Source organism: Nyctibius grandis, chromosome 1, assembly GCF_013368605.1.
Source record: "Nyctibius grandis isolate bNycGra1 chromosome 1, bNycGra1.pri, whole genome shotgun sequence".
In the NCBI taxonomy this organism is placed as follows: domain Eukaryota; kingdom Metazoa; phylum Chordata; class Aves; order Nyctibiiformes; family Nyctibiidae; genus Nyctibius; species Nyctibius grandis.
In genome coordinates this window covers 22,051,371-22,072,499 of record NC_090658.1, presented here as the reverse complement: position 1 = coordinate 22,072,499, position 21,129 = coordinate 22,051,371, and positions in this window count along the sequence as shown.

Here is a 21,129-nt window from a genome sequence, read left to right as displayed (position 1 = left end):
TCTTTGATTAGTTGTGAATACTTAGGTTACTATTTGGAAGCTTTGACTTCATTTGAATTCTTCTTGAAAAGCCTGAATGTAATAGACAGTTGTTGATTTGCATGCTTGATGCAGTTCAGTTACTTTCAAGGGAATCAGAACCTCCCAGGATTTCAACAAATCTGGGTATATCTTTCTGCTGCTAATAGAAGTCAGTCACCTTAATTTTGTTTTTCTGAAATATCAGTAATATCTGCTGTAGACTAAATAAGCTTGTGTTGCCCTTGGAACTAGCTGATTGCACACATCGCTTTCCAACCCCTGCACAGGTTTATCTTTCAAACCTACACATTCCCTCAAAAACATTAATTAGATTTGCCACTGTACTTTACCATACTTCTGTAACTTTTTGGTATGATGCAGGGGAAAAAAATAGTTTCTAGCTTATTGCTTCAGGAAATGAGTTCATAATAAGCTCACAGCTGTTAAACTATGGTCAGCTTCTTCTGACACTTAGTGGCACCATCAGCATTATTATGAATTGGAACAGGGCAGTACAGAAAATAAAATCATGTGACTGCTAAGGGCTCTGTTTTTGAAACAGATTTACACGTAAGGAGTGCAAGTTACCAAATAGCATCTTATCCTTAAGATGACAAAAAATATTTCTAATAAGAGATAGAAAACATCACCATAAAGGTATTACATTTTTTTGGGGAGTTGTAGAAAAGCAGAAAGTATAAATGCCCCAATTTTCCAAAACAGAGCTACACAGCCTTTGAGGCCTCTGGAGTGAATTGACAAAGAACAACAATTAAGATTGATTCTTCATTCAGTTAGAGGTCGAGCTGTGCAACATCTATGAATACTGCACCCTTCCACTTCCAGATGACAGATAGATTTCACAGTTTGCAAGAGTGAGGGGGGGGAAAAAAAAAAAAAAAATAATATCATATATAGTTAGTGACCTATTGTCAGATAAAGAGTGAAGCCTTCACCTGAACCCCAGCTGTTAGCCCAGTTGTGTGAATGGGCTCTCTTTGGTGCCTATCAGTAAATGGGGCAATGAGGTTATACATAGCAATGGACTCAGTTTGGGGGTTTTATTTATGTACTGTTAGTTTGGAGGTTTTATTTATGTACTAATAGAAAAAATGAAACTTATTTTGCACAGTAAAATGTGTAATGAGAGAAAGCATTAAAATTAATATGATATGAGGGGGTGTTGCACTGACAGCCTTGGAAAAGAAAGTCCTCCAGTTTATTCACAAAATAGTCACTATAAATGCACTGTGAATTTGTGTACTCTCTTCTAGCTGCATCATTTGCTTACTGCTGGAATCTCACTTTCTTTATAGCTTTGGGTCAGCATGAAGCAATTGTTTGTTCTCTTTGTCATCAGTCTTACAAATGGAAGCCAAAGGCATGGTTTAAGTGCAGGACTTCTCTAGCAAAGCAAGAAATCAGAATTAAGTCTAATTAATTGCAACGGCCATGTTACCAACAGGTCTACGGGGCTGAAATCTTTTACCAGCAGTTAGCACTAGTGGGGTAACTCAGAGTTGGATGTTTTCTTCATTGCTTGACCAAAACCAATTTTAATTGTGACCTATTGAATAGCTTTAGTGGGGAACAATATTTTAAAACCAAACCATGCTCATCAACTTATAATAAACCTTCAAAGCAGTAAGGTCTGTGGAGCAGGATCTTCCAGGTTAACTAGTCACATTCCCTTCTATCATTAAGTTATGGTGAAACATATATATTTAAAAGGAAGCATTGACAATGACAGAAGCATCACCATAGACCATATGGTGGTGGTGATCTTCATACTGAATGTGCATCTCATTAGTTTCCCCTCATTCCAGGGATGATTAGGGCCTGCATTTTAAAAATGGCCAGAGGAGGCTTACTTTAATTTGGTGTGTGTCCTTTTACCTCCTTATTTCATCAAGGGGCAAATTCAGACATGGGCTTAGCCATGTTTGATTTTGACTTTCATTTCTCTTCCATTTCAGTCTGTAATAGCCTGTTTTGAGTTAAAGTTTACAATGGAAAGTCTGTGCTTTCCTCAAGGACAAATGGAAGTCACAAAGGAATCTTTAGCAAGTGTTTCAATATCTTGGTTGGAGATGTAAAGTTTTGAAACTTATGAAAAGTTTCCTGTGTTGAAATGCCTCTCTCTAGGAAAACAATGGAGGTCTAAACAACAGAGTAGAAATCCATGGCTCCTGAGGCTTTGATGCAGTATATTAGGACAGAGGGGAACAAAGGGCAAGAGGCTTTAAAAAGAAAGTTACAAATGATCAAGAAATATAATTTGATCTATTTTCAAGCCTCCTCTGTGATGGGTGGCTCCGTGAGAATAAAGATGAAGATAAACCAGAACCAATAAAGATGTTTAAAACCTCTTTTGCATAGTAATAGCCACCTAATATTTTTATAGTTCATTTAAAGACCAAAAATTAACCAAATCTTGAGAGAAACTATACTAGCTCTCTTGGCAAAGAATAGTTTGCTCATTAACAATTATAGTCTTTGAAGAACAGCCATAGCCTGACTCAGAGCAGTCAGTTCACTGATCAAAATAGGAATGTTTTTCCCATGCTCTCTGGGTAAGCCCCCAGCTGTGCAGGCTGCCTGCAGAAGCTGCCTCAGGTGCTTTGTAACCACATTTGCAAACTTCTCCAACTGTAGGGATCTTGGTACAGGAGGGAAGTGTCTGCCTCAAGTCAGGTGCAGAATTCCATTACCTTGAAGTTTGGTTGCTTTGCCCTGCCCTCATTATAACTGAGCAATTGTTTTTTTACACATGCTTTTGATCCCAAAGAGGGCAGGAATGATTTAGAAAACATCCAAGTACTTCACTGTGAACATTTTTAAATGCACGATTTCCTTTCAGAAATGCCTTTGTTTTTCTTTTGCTTTTTGAAGTGCAGATTATTTTTACACTCTTTTTTAAGTTGCTAGCCACTTTTCATGACTAACTCATTATCAAGGTTCAGTTAAAAATTTACTTCAGCTCTTAGAGGAAAATAATGTCTTAAAAACTTAGCCAAAGAAAGAAGCAATGCACCTTGCTTTTTGTGTGAACAAAGTGTTCTCAGATGAACTTGGATTATTTTTATAAATCTTATTTTTTATTTAAGCAAATTTAAGAAAGATATTAGTGTCTGCTTGGAATCTATTTGCCTTTTAACTCCTTTCTTCTTAAGTTCAGCTGCTGACCTAAGAAGAGAGCTGGCTGTAGAATAGATTTTTGACTATTATGGTGCAACTGCCTGAACTCAGATGAATCCTGGAACTTGTTCCAAACAATGCTACTGTTGGAGCATTGCAGAATCAGTAAGCAAAACTTGCCTTCCAAACCCTGGCCCCAGCTACATGGTGGATAAAACTGAAATTAAATATTAAATTGCTTAGCATAGAAGTAGTTATTCAGTTAAATACAGGTCTGTTTAGGACCATGCCTGTTTCATCTTATACAAATAATTTTCAATAAAGTAAGGATTCACACTTCTAAAATTCCCTAGAATGTAAAAAACTGGCTGATATCCTCTAAACTTTTTTGGGAAGGTTTCAACCTTACTTGCTTCAAGAAGGAACAAAACCATTGGTAAGGGTGCTGGTGAGACAGCATCAAAACTGCACTACACAGATCTGGTCATCTGTGCTCTGGAAAGATTAACTGAATTAAAGCATGTGTCTCCTGTGAAGGGAGGGTAAACACTTGGTTATCCAGCACAGAAAAATGAGAAAGAAGACTGATTTATGTGAGCCAGTCATGGGGATTAAGGGGAAAGGAAAGAATTACTTAAACTAAAGGATACCAGTACCTGGAGTACTGTGTCCAGCTCTGGGGCCCTCAACATAAAAAGGACATGAAGCTGTTGGAACGAGTCCAGAGGAGGGCCACAAAGATGATCAGAGGGCTGGGGCACCTCTCCTATGAAGACAGGCTGAGAGAGTTGGAGCTCTTCAGCCTGGAGAAGAGAAGGCTCCAGGGAGACCTTCTAGCAGCCTTCCAGTACCTGAAGGGGGCCTACAGGAAAGCGGGAGAGGGGCTTTTTACAAGGGCAAGTAGTGATAGGATGAGGGGGAACGATTTTAAACTGAGAGAGGGTAGATTTAGATTAGATTTTAGGAAGAAATTCTTTACTGTGAGGGTAGTGAGACACTGGAACAGGTTGCCCAGAGAAGTTGTGGCTGCCCCCTCCCTGGCAGTGTTTAAGGCCAGGCTGGATGGGGCTTTGAGCAACCTGGTCTAGAGGAAAGGTGTCCCTGCCTGTGGCAGGGGGGCTGGAACTAGATGATCTTTATGGTCCCTTCCAACCCAAACCATTCTATGATTCTATGATACTCTTGGCCCATGAACAAACAAGCTTGAATAATTCATGAATAAATGAAGCATTCAGAAGAAGCTTCAATACAAGGTCTGGAAGAGTCTTGTAGTCAGGAGACTACCCTGACCTACTTTCAGTTGGAGCATGGTTGTTACAAAAGGAGCTTGTATAATGCAGTTATTGAGTGGCCCAAAGAGCCCAGGAGGTCCCTCCCCAGCCTGTGGTCCTGTATTACAGGGAACACAAACACAATAGCAGCATCCTAACAGGGATGTCAACAACTATCACTTTCCTTAATGTGCTCATTGCTTTGCATATGTATCTTTATTCTTCTTTGATTAAACAAAAATCAAATTAACAAAATCCCTGCACTTTGAAGATTTGACTGTGAAATATTTGAATAAGGGAACTAGAAACACAACTATTTGTTGAAAGAAAAAATACAGTAGAACTGTCTCTTTTCCCCCTTAAGTTTTTCTGTTCATTGTGTATGTTTTATCTCACAGAGAGGTAACAAACTCTTGTTTGGCCAGGTGTTCCCAGTTTTTAGTAAGGTGAAATAAAAATAAGGAGTCAAAGATATTTGCATGATTTAGCTTTTTTTAGAGATTCTAATTATGAGACTGTGAAATCAAAACTTTCTATGCTGATTATGATGACTAAAATTAAATCTGCATTGTGTCTGACAATCATTTCCATCTAGTATTGCAAATACATTCTGTCTGATGACCCTAATCTTCTTTCTCATTGGACAAATGGCAGCATCACAAATTCAGTTCTCTGCAAAATGCTAATTAACACCCTTCAAAGCAATTTTAGCTGAAGCCAAGCATTATTCGGGCACAGGCAAGGATTAATAGGCACAGCTTTTTGTCTGTAGCAATAAAGTCATTCAGGGGAGATCAGAAGTACAGTAAATTAGCTTCTCCATTATGTGCCTGCCTCCTTTCTGAAAAAGCCTCCAGTCAAGGCAATAAAGCAGGCTTCAGTCCCCATTGCTGTTCGGTTGAAGGCTGTGTCAGGGCACATATATCAGCTTTCCAAAGCAGTAACAACACATTAGCTCATTAGTAGCTTCATACAAAACAGACCTGGAGTCCCTCAGTGAATAGTATATAGCTGCCTTTGTGTAGCTGGGGTTTTGACAAAGCACTACAAAGTTTTTCTTAAACTCTAAGGAGGAGTGAGACAATGACAAAGAAGAGACAATAAAACACGTGGTATATCCAGTTAGGTTATTGACATAAACCTTCTGCCCTGATTAAATCTCTAAAAAATCTATAATGTCTTAAGACAGGCACTCATATGTTTAATTCAATGATTTGAAGTAAAAAAACCCCAAAAATTAAAAGGATCACATCTCACTTCTCTAATTCCCTTAGCCCTAGGGGCTGAAATCACATTAGATTTCTGCGAGATTGAGGTTTAAGTGTCACTGTCCTTTTTTTAAAAAATGGGATTTTAACACAATCAATTTAAAATAAACAAAATAAAGGTGAAAATTACTTTCAGCTCAAAATTTCACCCTGCTGTCCATGGAAGGTAAGAAATTTTGGTTGAGGCAGAGACACGAGGGATTTTGCTTATTACAAAATATTTTGAGATCTTTTATGATCCAGATTTTATTTATTAAATTTTATGTTTAATCAGCGAAAGACAGAAATAGTGGGATCCTAATGAAACTTTCTTTCAGAGAAATGATTCATATATTTCTAGGCACTTTTGGAAAAGCTACTCAGACATGTCTGCATCTTTAGAAAAGCATCAGAAAACCTTTGAAATTTAAATCTAATACATTCAAAATCTAGTTCCCATCAGACACTATATATTTCCATGAAAACGTAGCATTAATTTTCTGTATGACCAGAAAGCCAGATGCCTGCCACTTTCCTCAGAAGACATACCTCCCCTTGGCACAAAACATACTTGCTGCAAGCATGTATTTAATGCTGCAAACAAATGTTGCAGCTGTTGCAAAGTCTGATAAAAAAAAAAAAAAACAACATCACTTTCACACAAATCTGACAGCCTTGGCAGGAGTTTAATTCTAAAATGCTGCTGGTAAAGAAAAATCCATTTAGGTGATATATATTGTAAAACATCCACCTCATTGAATACTCAAAATGTAAAGGCTGAAACTGATCAGGGTAATATAGCACTATGAAATCTCTTACAATGAAAAAAGTTTAAAAGATAGTGTTCATATACTTTGGTTTTCCCTGTCTTCTCAGCTGTGCTTTTTAAGGATAGTGACTGAAAGGGATTAGTTTACTGTGAACAGGTACAATATTGACAAAGGATGGATTAATGAAAAATAAAAAATGCGTTCTTTATACAGAAACTGGAATTTCATGTTCTTTCTGAAGACATCACAGAAACACAGGGTGACATTTGAAGATACTCAGCCCCCAACTATGTGAATGAATTCCTCTGTCGTGGGACTGGATTAAGGGTTGGAATTTACTGTAAAGGCTCTGAACCTAAATTTTTATTTATTTATTGCTTGCCACAGAGTATTTTGAAAGTAAGTGGTGAGTGCAATGGAAAACAACTTGAAGCAACCACAGCCAGTCATCCAAAACCCAGAAGGTTTGCCCACTGACTTCTCTCCCTGTTGCCAGTTTCTGTGAGCATGAACGTCTGACTTTAGTCATTTCCTGAGCGTTTGTCTAGTCTGCAAGGCAAGCTGTACGTCTTGGTTTAGCTATTCATCGCAGACCTTTCCATTTGGTTAAAGAGGATACCTAAAGCTGTACTTATTAAAACTTCATCAGTTTGAACCCTATGAAGAGTCCCCAGTTGTGAGAGGGGACTTTACATGTAACTTTAACACTGATTGTAAAGTAGTAATGATAAAACATGAATAACACCTTCCACCTCATATGTGGCAGCTTTCATCTGACCATTGCTCAAAATTGGTTTGCCCCCTGTTTTTTTACACCACCATTAACCCGTTGAGTTTCACAACTTTCGCATAAGGTAGATATTATTGATAATTTGCAGACAAGGAAAATACGATACAGATGCTGCATCTCATCTTGGGAAATACTGGTAAATTGACTACCAGTGCTGCCATTGTCAAGGGAAGTTTTACAAAATTTCCTGAGAGAATAAAAACACTTAAGTGACTTGTCCCTGAGTCACTGGAAGAATGAGAAATTTAAACCAGGAGCCTTGTTACAGCTCCACATACTAACCGTCGGCAGTGCCTACCACCATACTTATTTGATAAGCTGTGCAAATCAAATTATATTTCTTTTCCAGAATAAATGTCATATGGCTTATTTTTAAGTGCTGCAGCAATCATTTTACTTCTTCCTAGATAGAAATTTTAAAAAAAGGACACCATCACTTCTTATCTGAAACAAGATTTCATTCAAGAACCCATGTTTACTATACGTTTTTTCCCTGTTTGGGTGGGGTTTTTTTTGGTTGTTTTTTTTGTTTGTTTGTTTTGTTTTGTTTTTTGTGGGTTTTTTTTGTTTTGTTTTGTTTTAAAAAAAAAAATCCAGGCACTGACCTCCCTGTGGCACAATAGCTAAGCTGAAGCTTTGAAATAGGGCGTTATAGCAAGTTGGGAAATAGCAAGCTCTTGGGTTCTGCTGTTTTATTTGGTTTTAATAGCACATTACAAATTCTGGCTTTTGGAAAAACACCGTTGAATTTTAAGTACATTTTTACATTTATATAGAAAATACTAATTCATGAAGACATTGTAGATGCCAGAAGTAGTGATGAGTAATCCTCAGGATTTTTTTTTCCAGGTAAACATACAAGATTTTTTAATCTTAAGGAGTGTTCTCATTTTGAATCTCTTACCCTTAACCTGAAGTGTCCATCACATAAGCCATCCTGTCACTATGTCTGTCATCCTTTAAAACTCCTTTTACATCAGGTCTTCCAGAAGTGACTTCTGGAAAGGTTCTCCAAGAACTGGAGAGCTTGTGTAATCAGCTGAGCCTATATGTATAACGGAGCTAGAAATAGTATATCATAATTTTTCTGTAGCTTCACTTGCATAAGATACCTTGAAATTCATTTTTAAATGCTGTAATGTCATTTTTAGTCCTGAACCTAGACAGAAGCCAATGGTAAAAACAGTTTTCAGAAATGGTTAAAACAGGATCTCCCTCCCCTTAAGCATCATGAGTATTCAGAATGAAACTGGAACATAATCATCACCTTATTATCATTTGAATGCCATAACTTCCCTGATGCGTTCAGGTTTTTTTACAAAAATTTTCACTAGTTGATTCAGAGTGACGTTGGAGAATACAGGACAGTATAACCACTACTCTTTATTAAGAGGTAATTAAAGGAAAAGCCTGACTGACCTTCTGTTGCAGCCAGTAACAGTTCAGGAACAGGACAGGAGCAGATAGAGATACAGAATGAAGAGAACAGGCTGGTGGGAACTGATTAAGGACAGAAAAAAAGACAGAATTGAACTGCAGTGACTTCTCTTTATCTTACTGCCCCTCTTTCAAAAAAAATTAATAGAAGAGAAAAAAATCCTCTTTTCCTCTCCCATTCCCCAACAAGCAAATGTTTCTGCTTTCAGGAAAGTACAAATCCAGGCCTAAAAAGCTCCTGCCTGAAAGCAGAAGTTGGAATATGTGATGGGAGCTGTAATTTGCTCATCACAGTCCAGTTCTTTTCCATAAATCAGGGTCTGTGACTGGATTAGATCGCCTGTAAAAAAACTTGGCCAGAGGTCCCAGGGTGAACATCTCTTCCCTCATCCTGAGTGGAGACTATGCTGAGAGCACTTTGGTAGTAAATAAATACAAAATACAGGTTGTTCAGCTGACTCTCCAGCTTTCTGCTGAAAGGCAGGTACAAATGTCAAAGTTGCTCTGGAGAGTGGGAGGCCAACACAAGAAGGGAGAGTTAAGAGTTTGGTGTATTTTTGCAGTAGTCAGGGCAGAGAATGAAGAAAGAAGGATGTAAAAAGAAAAAAAGCACCCTGTCTTCTCTGAAACTACAGAAACAGACTTAAAATGGTCTTTTGAATGTTCACCAAGATCCTGTCTGTATTGTTTGTTAGCCATACCAAACTTCTTAAATCCCTTATATGATCATTCAAAACTTCTGGCAGTGAGAATCTGTTTCAAACAAGTCCCAAAACTGCGTTTGTATTTGCATACCTGAGGAACCACTTTGCCTCTGTCTGTTCCCACCTGGGTACAGATCAGATGTACACAGGCAGCATGGGCAACAAGAGCTCAGGTTGAAGCCCAGGTCCCATGCCCATGGTCACAGGCCCTACAAAGAACCTCCAAAGATCACTAGTCATATCTGGACTCTTCATTTAACCTCTTAGAATGGCAACTGGTACTAAATCCACCCAATTACCATATACTGGAAAATTCAAAGAGTCTTTCCTCAGTCCTATTATGACAGGTTTTTTGCTCCCATGGTCAGAATGATTCAAAGGAGACTGACTGCCATTTAAACTGAGAGATTAAAAAAAAAAAAAAAAAAAAAAAATCTCGAGACCAGCAGTAATGGGGAGAACCACGGTGACAATCTCCTGTGGAATAAAAGGCAAAGGACAAGGTGGCAAGCCATTCAGGAAAGAGCAGACTGCCATGACACCAGTGCATGTCTCTCCTTCCCAGCAGTGAATGCAAAGACAAGCCATTCTCTTTCCAGCAATTCAGGGTGTCTCTCCCAGGATAGTCATAAGCCAAGAAATTGCTTACAAAGCCATCCTTTGCAGGAAGAGCATCTGGATGGTCTCAGCAGATCCCCTCTAATACCCGTGAGGTTCTGACTGTGCTCTAATAGGGGTAGGCATGTAGATACCTTCTGCTCAAACAAGTTTTGTTCCCTGTAGCTTTGGCTTACCTATTAAATTTAATGCCTATGGAACTTTCAGGTTTACTTCTTCCCCATAGCTGTATTATTTTGTTAAATAATCTTCACCACTGCAATTATTCTTATAAAGAGATTAAGAGATGATTGCTACAAAGGCCTAGATACTGATGGTAGGTATAGTTAGAGAGCTGGGAATGAAGAAATCACTGTGTAAGGAAGTCTTGTTTTAAGATAGTTATGGGTTATTTGATTTGATTAGCAGGAGTTAAATAATCTGTTTATTTGACAGCATATTTTAAAAGACCTTTGAGAGCAGATCACTGAATGAGTTGGATGGAGGCCACCCCTTGTCTCTAAGGCAGATGGATGAAAGGAAATACATTTAAGACAACTTTCCTGTGCCTCCATTTGGGAGGGAGGAAGGAGGCCCCCAGTGGACACAGCTTTCAACCCCATAAACATACTTTTGCCTAAGCAGGACAAATCTGAGCATGAGTCAGGGGGGTAACATGAGATTAAGGTCTCAAACAAACATATGAATAACTTTTCTTATTTGTTGGCCTTTTATTTTTCCATTGTTTCAAATTCACATTTTTTCATTTTAATATAAGTAGGTGATATTTTAAATGAAAAGCAACACTGCTTATCAAATACTAAAATGTTTACATTCAAAAATGCAGAAAAGAAATATATCAACTTGGGAAAAAAACAGCAAGATTCATAAAGCCATGACAAATTAGTGGAACACTGTCATATTGAATGTCTGCTTTTTTCTGAAAATAGGTCTCCCAAAATTTGTCATCTAACTCTAAAGAAAAATTAAAGACTCCCTATTTCCCAACAGCAGCAGAGATCCCTAGCTTTCAAACACCTAAATAGACAAGTGAAAATCCTTTTACTCGGTTAATAGGTCTGTTGATTCCTTCCCATCTTTTGTCCCTTGAGAGAAAGGACCATCACTCCACTGCAGTCACTGTCTACGTGCTTGTCACAGGGTGAATCCCGATTCCTTACTTAACTCTCCCTACCAAGAATGGGTACAGCTAGTAACTGCAGATGAGTCCATCTATTTTCTGCATTGGACTCCTCCATGGGGGATATCTGACCTCATCCAACCATTTGTTCTACTTCTCCATAAACAAAATACCTCACTTTATGACAGAGGGGTTTTCTCCTGCTGTTTCCAATTGTCAGCTCTCTGCCTTAACATCAGAGGCAATCTGTGTCTTTCCAGTCACTGACCTGGATTTCAAAAAGGCAGATATCCCTTTGAATGAAAGTCATTGGAAAATAGCCTATTTTTTTATATCTGGGACTTCCTCTGCCATGGAAATGCCTCAGTCTGGTAAGGAGTCCCACCAGGAGTCCTCACCTGGTACTAAACAACATGGTACTCCTCACATGTGTGACCTTCACAAGCAAGTGCTTTTTCTTGCTTTATTTAAGGGTAACCAATTTGGAGTTTTCATTAATCACTTTTATGCAGCCTACCTGAAGCTGTATCTTATTTGCTTAATTGAAGAAGGGTTCCAAGAGTCTACAGATGCACACCTGAGGAGTTACCTGCTAGCCGAGAGTTGCTGAAAAACTCCAGGTTAGGAAAAATTAAACTGCCTGGCACTCACTCAGGTTTGTCTTGCTCACCGAGTCAAGGTTTTTATTTGCATTGTTCACAACCAATTTTTTGTCCGCCCCCCATTCCCCTCTCCAAGTAGTTTCAACTGTAAGCCTCTGAGGGATCTGATTACATATTTCTTCAAAATCCTTCTCTTCATAATATATCACAGAGTCAGTATGTTGTCACAGTGCTCTCTGGAAATGGACACTGATGACCTGGGAAACTGAAATAGCCCTCAGAACAGTTAAGGAGAATTTGTAGGAATTCCTTCATGCAAAGCTGGGCACCCTAAAAGAAAAATGCTTTCGAGTTCAAACTGTTGTTTATTTTGGAGCATGTTTCTCTTTCTGCTTTCAGTGGTGACCTAGAAATGAGCTCACCATTGGAAGCAAATCTGTCTTCTGTTTCCACTCCTAAAGGATTACCTACTCTCTGAAGCGCATGGGGTTATTGATGGCCTTACACCAAAATAATGATTTGTAATTCTGTGGAAAAAATAAATACACACACATACACATGTGTGTGTGACACTGACATGTTGAAACATTACAATAAAAAGAGATTGAATTTGTAATAAATAGAAGGCTTCCTATATTCACAAATGTTCTGCTTTGTGCTTGAACAGGAAAATATCTAATTCACAAATGTTCTGCTTTGTGCTTGAACAGGAAAATATCTAGTCTAGCATAACTATGCGGGAGAACAGCAAAAACATATTGTTTTGTAATGTACATATGGGCTGAGTAGCATTTGGCAACATCTCAGACAGATCCAATTAACAAACCACCTCTGCTCTGTCCTTGCTTGGGGTGGTTTAACATGGTTTTCTAAAAGCACATCATGTGAACCGGTGCTGCTGGTGGTTGATTAGTGCTTCAGTTACAAGGCTGATGACAAACCAAGTAGAGGCTGCTCTGCCCATCACTCCATGCTGCCCTGGAGAAGACCAGCACTGAAGGTGATGATTAACACCAAACACCAGACCTCACTAATACCACTGTTGACAGAGTTTAGTCCGTGGGACTTTGAAGGCAAGCAGTGTCTGCCAGCAGGGCCAGCACATGAAAAAGGCACATGTGAAGGCACGTGACAGCCACCTAAGGAGTCATTGCCAAAGAAGCCCTCATCTTGATTTCATACCACCTTCTGCTCTTCTGGCCTTGTGAGTGCACACTCCTCTGAATCCCTTTCCCACACAGGGACAGACAGGTTCAGGATCCACTCTGTAGGTGCATTAGGAGCTTTGCCATTCCAGCCTCTGCCTTGTAGTGTGGGGAGGAGTTTGAGAGCCAGTGAGTGACAACTGGCCCACCAGCATGCAGAGATGGAAACTTTTTTAAAGTTGAGTTAAAGAGAGATGGCTTTATATTTCCTCTTGCAGGAGTTAACCTATTAAACTGAATATTGACAGAAAGCCAGATACAGTAGTGACAGACATGATATAACACCACAAGCAGAACAAAAAGAAAGAATAGGCTCCAGCATCTCTATTTGGTGAAGTGTCATCCTGCTTTGAAGTAACTTATTCTGAAATTCCTGGGAAATTACCTGACAGCTGATTTCTTAAGTTTGCTTTGGTTTCTCATACATACCTCCCCTTCTCCCTTTCCTGCCCTTCTGTCTCTGTCCTTCACACATTTCAGAAGGAAGGATTATAAAAAACTCCACCATAAAACCCAAATCTACAGATGCAAGAGACATGTCTCTTAAGTCATTCCTTCTCTTTTTTCACTGATGTATTCTCTCAAGAGTGATAATCATCTTTTTTGAAATGCAGGTCTAAGACGGAAGGAATTTTTATCTGGAAGAGTAATATAAATTAGCTTTGACTGCCAGTTTCCACTGATTATTACTTTCCAGGCGGAATTCCTACAAATTCTTGAGGCATGACCTCTGATGAAAAAATAAACCCCTTTAAAACTTGTTTGAGAAATTCCAGATAACTTTCACAAGAGATTTAATTTTAGAGCATTAACACAATCTTGGTTGGAAAGATAAAACTACAATGCAGTTATTCGGTAGGAGTCATTACTGAACAGTGAAGTCATTTGAGCTTATTTTACTGTGCTTATCTTTTTGCTCTCTTTTTTTCCCCCCTCAAACTAATTTTATTATGCATTACTCAGTGCACTCTGGATTCACCCTCATAAAAGGATAAAGTATCTCAGCAGATATCCAGGCTTAGGCAGTCAGTTTGAGAGTAAACTCTCAAGCCTTGGTTATCTACACCAAAGAGCCAGTGCACAGGGTATCGTCTACATATTGTCAGTTAATGTTCATTAGCTTGTAAATCTTGGGTTTGTGAGGCCTAAGCAAAGGTAAAAGCTGCCACAGATAGAAAAGAGCTGTTTTAAATACCAGTGCCAAGCACTTACTAATAGCAAATGCATCTTTGAATCACATTTCACCTCTCCTAAGCACATAAATTAAAAAAAACTTGCACCAGCAAATCAAGAAAGCCACTCTCTTGCACCTCTATTTGATCTACAGATGCATGAAAAAGTGAAAAACATATATTGGAAGTTATTAGCTTATATTGTAATCATTTTCATACTTCTTTTTGAATGTTTAAGGCCAGAGTCCCTGGTTCTTTACTTGCAAAGTGTGCACACACCGCGATGAGGTGCCCTGACTCTGTACACATGCACGCTCATGCTCAAGGAGCTATGCCGGTGCCAGTGTGGTCCTACAAAAGCACCTGCCCACTCCCACCCAGGTGCTTGAGCAGAGCCATACAGAGTGGGCACCCATCTTTAAGTTAAAGCGTACCGTGGAGGAGTGGAGCGGAGCAGCAACACTACCCGACAAAGCATTCACAATTACAGCTACCACCAGGTCAGCATGCCTGCCTCAGGGCTAAGGGATGAGAATTGCAGTCCTGTAAAGGCAACATGATCCAAATACGTGGGGGCTTTAGGGGAAAGTATTTGTGTCCTCAAATGTGACTTCAACCCTGTCAACTGCATTATAGCTGGCTGACACTTTCCAAAGCAGAACAGAGGGATCAAGCACTGTTTTCTACTCACTCTGAGCAGGAATTAGCAGCTGGCTCCAGTTCCATGGAGAAGCCCAGCTGTACTCTCACCTGTACCTGAGGCGATGCATATTTATTTTTTAAGCCCAACTTCTGTCTTCCAAAGTGCTTCTCTTCCCACACAAGTATTAACAACTAGTACTCCCCAAGGCCTGTCGAGAGATGACACTGGCTGCCTGCCCACAGGCACCTGCACAGTATCAGTATACTGGTCTGTCTTATGTCTCTGTGGGAGTAGGCACCAACTGAGGATAGGAAGCTGTGTAGGTCATCAGAAGCTTCTTTTATGTGTGAAGACCAACTTAAAATAAAGCCTAACCTTTCCTTCCTGACAGCTGCTTACAACACTACTTCAGAAATTCACTGCCCTGCATGAAAGGAGCATGATCACTTTTTGGCTGGAAAAATAGCCTTTTGGGGAACATGTTTCCATTTGGAATAGGTCCCTATTTTTCTGCAGAAACATCAAGTGTAGTCCTCCCTCATCCTATTTTTTTTTGTCATTTTCTAATCCCTTATTTTCCATTAGCCCACACTGCTCATCTCACTGGCAAAATGGAAGAACATAGCAGGGAGGGAAGGAGGAAGGCAACCCAGAATTTCATAACCAGAGAGTCTTTTCTCTATGTCTATCAATTTCTTATAGTCATCCATCTTTCAGCTATACTTCTCTGCTTCTGGCTCTGCCAGGTCAAAAGTATATTACACCTTGATCTCCTCCTTTTGTCAGTGCTTCCCTATCAGCAATCACTGCATTATTTCTTTCCAAAGATCAATCCATATAAAGCTCCTTCCTCCTTTTCAGCTCATCTCCAGCAGAAGCATTTCAGCTAGCTGAAGTGGTAGTAATGTAATTCTGGCTAAACAAGAAAGAAAAAGTAGATTCAAGCTCAATGGTTACATGAATCAGTATCTGCATCCAGCAATATCTTGACATACATATAGGTGTGTGCCTGGTGTTTATATATATATATGCTTTTTTTCCCCTTCAAGGAGTGCCCAGCTGCCTTAGCCAAATTAGCTGGTTTCTCCACTAACTTAGCTTTATAGACGATCTTATTTACAATGTGTAGAGTACAAGTGCATTATTGATAGTACAGCTAAGCAGGACTCATACATTTACCTGCACTTAAAGAGTGTAAGTTTGGGGGGAAGAAAAGTTATTTGAAAGCCAAAACTTTCTCTGTTGTTTTACGAGTATCTCCATATAGTACCCATTGGAACAGGACCATTCCTTGCTTGACCAAACTCATTAACCAGAGTTGGAATAGAGCTCACTCCTCTGAGAAATGTAGGCTTTTGTTTTTAATAAAACATGTGGGCCAAATTAGTATGTAAATAAATGAATGACTTTCAAGAATCCCAGATAACACTTGCTGAGCAATGGGTCAGGCCAGATTTAATCTAAAAATCTTTCTGCTGCGTGTAAATGATTATGTCATAGCATTTGTCTTTAATTACTAAACTGTTTCCAAGGCTTGACTCATGGCATGTTTCTCGGTTAACCACAAAAACTTGTACTACAAGATTTACCATATAGATTCTTTTTTTTCCTACAGCATTGTTAAGCCCTGGCTCCTGAAAAAAGAATGTAACAATCTTCCAGAGATAGACACTTGATCTTTACAGTAGTGAGAGCTGTTGGGTTTTTTTAAACAAAGTTTCCATATAAAGGAAAAAAGGCACTTTTGACTCATAAGAAATACTGTAACATCCTTAATATTGACAGCAAACCGCAGAGGTGAAAGTATTTCAAATACATCTCTGTATAAATCCAAATACAAAGGACCCCTTCTGTAAATCCAGGCACAATGATTTCTGTAACAAGCTGTACCTTTTTCTATATGCCATGATAGGCAACCCTTGCCAATGGCAGATATTTTTAAAAAGGTTCAGTCTGTCCTTGTTTGTAACTGTACAATATTTCTTGGTATCCATGAACCCTTTCCTACATGTGATCTGAGGAGAAGGAAGTGTACCAGCTACTCTGTGAATTAACAGACCAATCTGGGAACCTAAAAAGTGTTTGATGAAGGAAAAAAGTAGGGGTTTGGTTCTTTTTTTTTTTTTAATAAGGAAAACATTGACCTGACCACTCAGCTCTGAGAAGGACACTGTAAGATTGAGATGGTGGCTTTATAATTCACAAGGAAAGACAGAGAAGAGAGATGTAATAAGTAGAACCAACTTGCATGGATAAACTGGAAGTTTAAAATATCTTTTACCTGCATCTCTGTAACTTGAGTCAGATAGAGGGAAAATATGGGTACCAAGTAATACAAGCTGATGGTACTTTAAGCAGAGTAGAAACAGGCTCTTGTTGTCTTTCAAAGGGAAATACAGCAGTTGGAGACTACCAGGGAAGAAGCACATTCTTTCAGTAAATGTACACAGTGCTACAAGGTGCCTCCGCAGGAGCTGTTCAACTCTCTACACTTCAGATTTTGGTAAAGCTTCTGGTAGAAGCATACCACCTGCTAAATACCCTTAAGAGCATCTCCATTTCTTCAGCTCCTCTGACTCCTTACCCTCCTCAGTCATGGGGCAGGAGGGCCCACACAGCACACATAACCCATCACAATCAGCTAATTTGCCAGAACACACAAGAGGAGTCTTACACTGAACTCCTTAGGCTCAAATCACTGAGCAGAAACATTGAGAGAAGAACACATTAAACAGTTACCAGAACAAGTAATATCTGAGAAAAGAGCCACTCACCTATTGATGTACCTGGCACAAAGCAAAAACTGTCCTCCCTGCAGCATTCACTACAAGTCACTTACTTGGTCAGAAGGTCGATTAAAAAAGGATGATAGGAGGACGTCATCTACCCTTTGTAAGAAGCAGTGATTGCCATTGATTAGGATAACCTTGTTCAGCTGTTCATTGTCTCTGGAGACATCAGGAGGGAAGTGGTGGGGGTTTCAGGTTATAAAAGGGCAGAGAATGACCTGAGAAGGCTATTTTGTTGTAGGCTTAGTACAGCTGAAGGGAGCAGGTATTTTAGAAGGTAGTGTTAAAAGGACCAGAGGTTTCCATCCATAATAGTAAGCTAGCTCTGAAAGCTGAGTGGGGCATCTTGTTTCTAAACCTGTATGCTAGGGAGGGAAATGCTAGTTTATGTGCTCTGGACTAGCCTGTATTGGTAAAGTAAATAAGTCCCTAAAAGAAGCAGCTGAAACTTGGACAGAAGCAGGGAAATCAAAGTCAAGTAAGGGACAGTACAGATCCAGGTATCTCTCTGCTGTTGGGATAGCCCTGAGGAGTCTAGTAGTCATTGTAATTCTATTCACTTCTTATTTTTTCTGTTTCTAGGGTAGCTTGGACTTCTTTCTGTTTTCCCCACCCTCAGAGACAATCCACCTTCTATAGCTACTAGATCTTGCAGGGTGATATTCTTACCGGGCCAGGCATTTCTAATGAAACTTGTTTTTTTTTCTCTAAAATACCTACCCCAACCTCCTCTGCTACCAGTCAGTCATCTCTCTCTGTAGCTATCCTCCTCACTGTATCAGGCAATTCAATTCTGCTCGCAGGCTTAGGGTGTTTCTCTCATGCAAGTCTCTATACCTATTACCAAAGTTCTGTGTTTTGAGATGTTACTATTTTTATTCTTGCATTCTTATGCTCTCACCACCTGCTCCCATGCTACGCATTTGTTAACTGTTGTTAATGGAGGTGGCTTTGTTTGCCAGCAGTGCTAGTTCACGTATTCTGCTTGAATCTCAGTTATACTTTTTCTTTTCAACCAACTTGTAATGATCTTAAAATGCGAATGAAGTGTTTAGTTTTGGAAAGACAAATGCACCTCCTTTTCATTTTCTACATCCTGTTATAAAATATGCTTTGTATAGAATATAAGGTATTCATATACTTTTTATGTTAAGATCCTTGAGATAAGTGTCAAATGTCAGTTGTAAGGTCTTGGGGCCAGACTTTAAACTGTTGTGACTTGCTATAAATCATTCTAAGGGTACAAGTTAACAAACAAGCCCTCCAACAGCAGATGGTCGACATAATGCTTTCCTGACTCCCCATCCCCTATGTGCCTTCCCACCTTGCAGACATGGGCAAAGGAAGTTCTGTTCTGGCTTGAAAGTACATGTGTCCAGGTGAATTCTTATAGATGGAAGAAACTTACTACTGGAAGCATGTCTTAGACTGTGATACCTTTTTTAACCTTCCCAGAAGCTCAGAAGGGCTCAAACCCTCCAACTAGAAAACACAGTCGATTCCCTCTTGTAGGTTAAAGCTTTCCCCCAAAGCATTCAATAACTTCAATTGCAGTAGCTTGCTTTGTGACTGCATGTTCTAAACCTCCCTTTAAAATCATTCACATAACAAAGCAAAGCAGACTAATTAATAGCTTCGATACAGGGGGAAAGTAACTGATTTTAAGTGTTACAGAAGCCTAACCTTGAACAGACTAATGAAAAGGAAAGTCCTATGAGGAGAGTTTAAATAGTTCACTCATTTTTGTGCTCTCTAAACTTTTTCTATTCCAACGACTGTTTTAGTAAAACCAGCAATCACACAATTAATTTTATGTTTGTATGACACTTTCTGGAGTCTTGCACCAATGTAACCTGCGGAGTAAAGATGACACTTTATAAACAGTATTTTTGCATTCATTACAGTAAAAGCAGTTTCTACCTCTGGGCAGGGATACAACTAAGATAATGGTGTAATATCAGGGAAGAGCCACTGTCTGCACTGGAGATGAACCCCTGGGAAAGGAGGGTGCCTCAGGCAGCCCTCCTCTAGCAGCAGAATATTGCTGTAGTTCAGAATTTGATAACAAGAGGTTTGGCTGGTATCAAATGTTGCCTTGGTCTTAATTAAGTGCTTTAACTAAGTTGTGCTTCCTTAGCCTCCGTTCACTGCCAGGTGATTGAACAATAGAAGGGAAGTATTTTAGCCTTAATCTGTGAGGTATAAGTTAAATAACTTTAAGTTGCTGAGCTTCTACTGTAATTTGTGGACTGCATTTTCTCATTCATTGTATATGCAAGCTGAACAAACCTGGCTTGGACTCAAGTGAAACTTGGCATGGGGCAGTGGCCTACTGGCCTCTAGGACTTTCACAAGAATGTGATTCCACATTTTATGTGGCTATGTACTGGTGAATGGAATGTTTAAATAAATAGCAAATTGAGTCACTTAGCCCTGAATCAACAAATACGGTGTCCCAAAAGGGATTCCCCACAATTTATAGCCGTATCTTGCTGAAGATTCATATTCAACTAATTTCAAGAGGCTTGGAATTGAAGAGTGGTAAGATGGCACGCAAACTCCTCTGCTAGTAAATTCATAAAGTAGAGAATATTGTTCCAGCTGCATGAAACCTTTAGGAGAGCTTTGATCCAGGGCAGCTCCACCTGGACAGAAATATATATGTGCTTATAGCAAGAGCATGTACTTGTGGCTGCAGTGGTCAGAAATTCCCTTGCTTCTCTCCCTCTTGTTTTTTTCTCCAGTAAGAAAATGCACTTTAAATAATAAAAAATATCCTAGCTTCTGTGCAGCAGACTGGTTCGTTAGTAATGAGTTAGTCACAGGTTAAAAAAAAAAGGTTGTATTGAAACATGTGGTCTATTTAAAAAAAAAAAATTGAGCAGGATGCACCCAGAAAGCAAGTTTAGGGAAGAACCATATATCGCAATAAGTTTCTGCTATAATGTAGCAATTTAGAATATTGTTCAGTCTTTGTTCTTCATGTCATAACGGATCAATCTGTACATCATGGACAAGGTCTCTTATCAGTTTCTTCAGCTGCCTACCTATTTTTGAAACAAAAGGACAAGATGTTTCTGACTGGAATATAAAGGAATATGAACCTTATCCCACTGGAAATTTTGCAAAGGTCATCTGCTTTTCTTCGAGTCTTAAAAGAAAAAAAATAGTTCTAAAAGGTACTTTCCTTTCTGTGATTTAAGTTCATGACCATTTATCATCATGCCAAGTCCGTTTGTCTTTTAAAAAAGATTTCCAGAAAAAAAAGGATGATTTATGAATTAGGACATAAAGAACTTTTTCTGCTGCCAAAGTTAGCCACAAAGTGGTTCAAATGCCATCCCCTCTGTGGTGTGTCTCTGCCCATCTGTCAGTAAGTCTGTGGATATAATTGGAACACATCGGGAAAATACAATTTCTGTAAAAACTGAGAATTTTCATAAGAACAAACAAATTCAAATATTTAAATTTGGTGGACTGGAACTGAAACACTTAGGTTTGTACCATCAGTTTGAACCTCAGCTCCCATGAAACACTGTTTCTCACTTCGAACAAAAAGAAGATGGGAGCAAGGTATTGAATGCTGAGTGCTCTAATGGAAA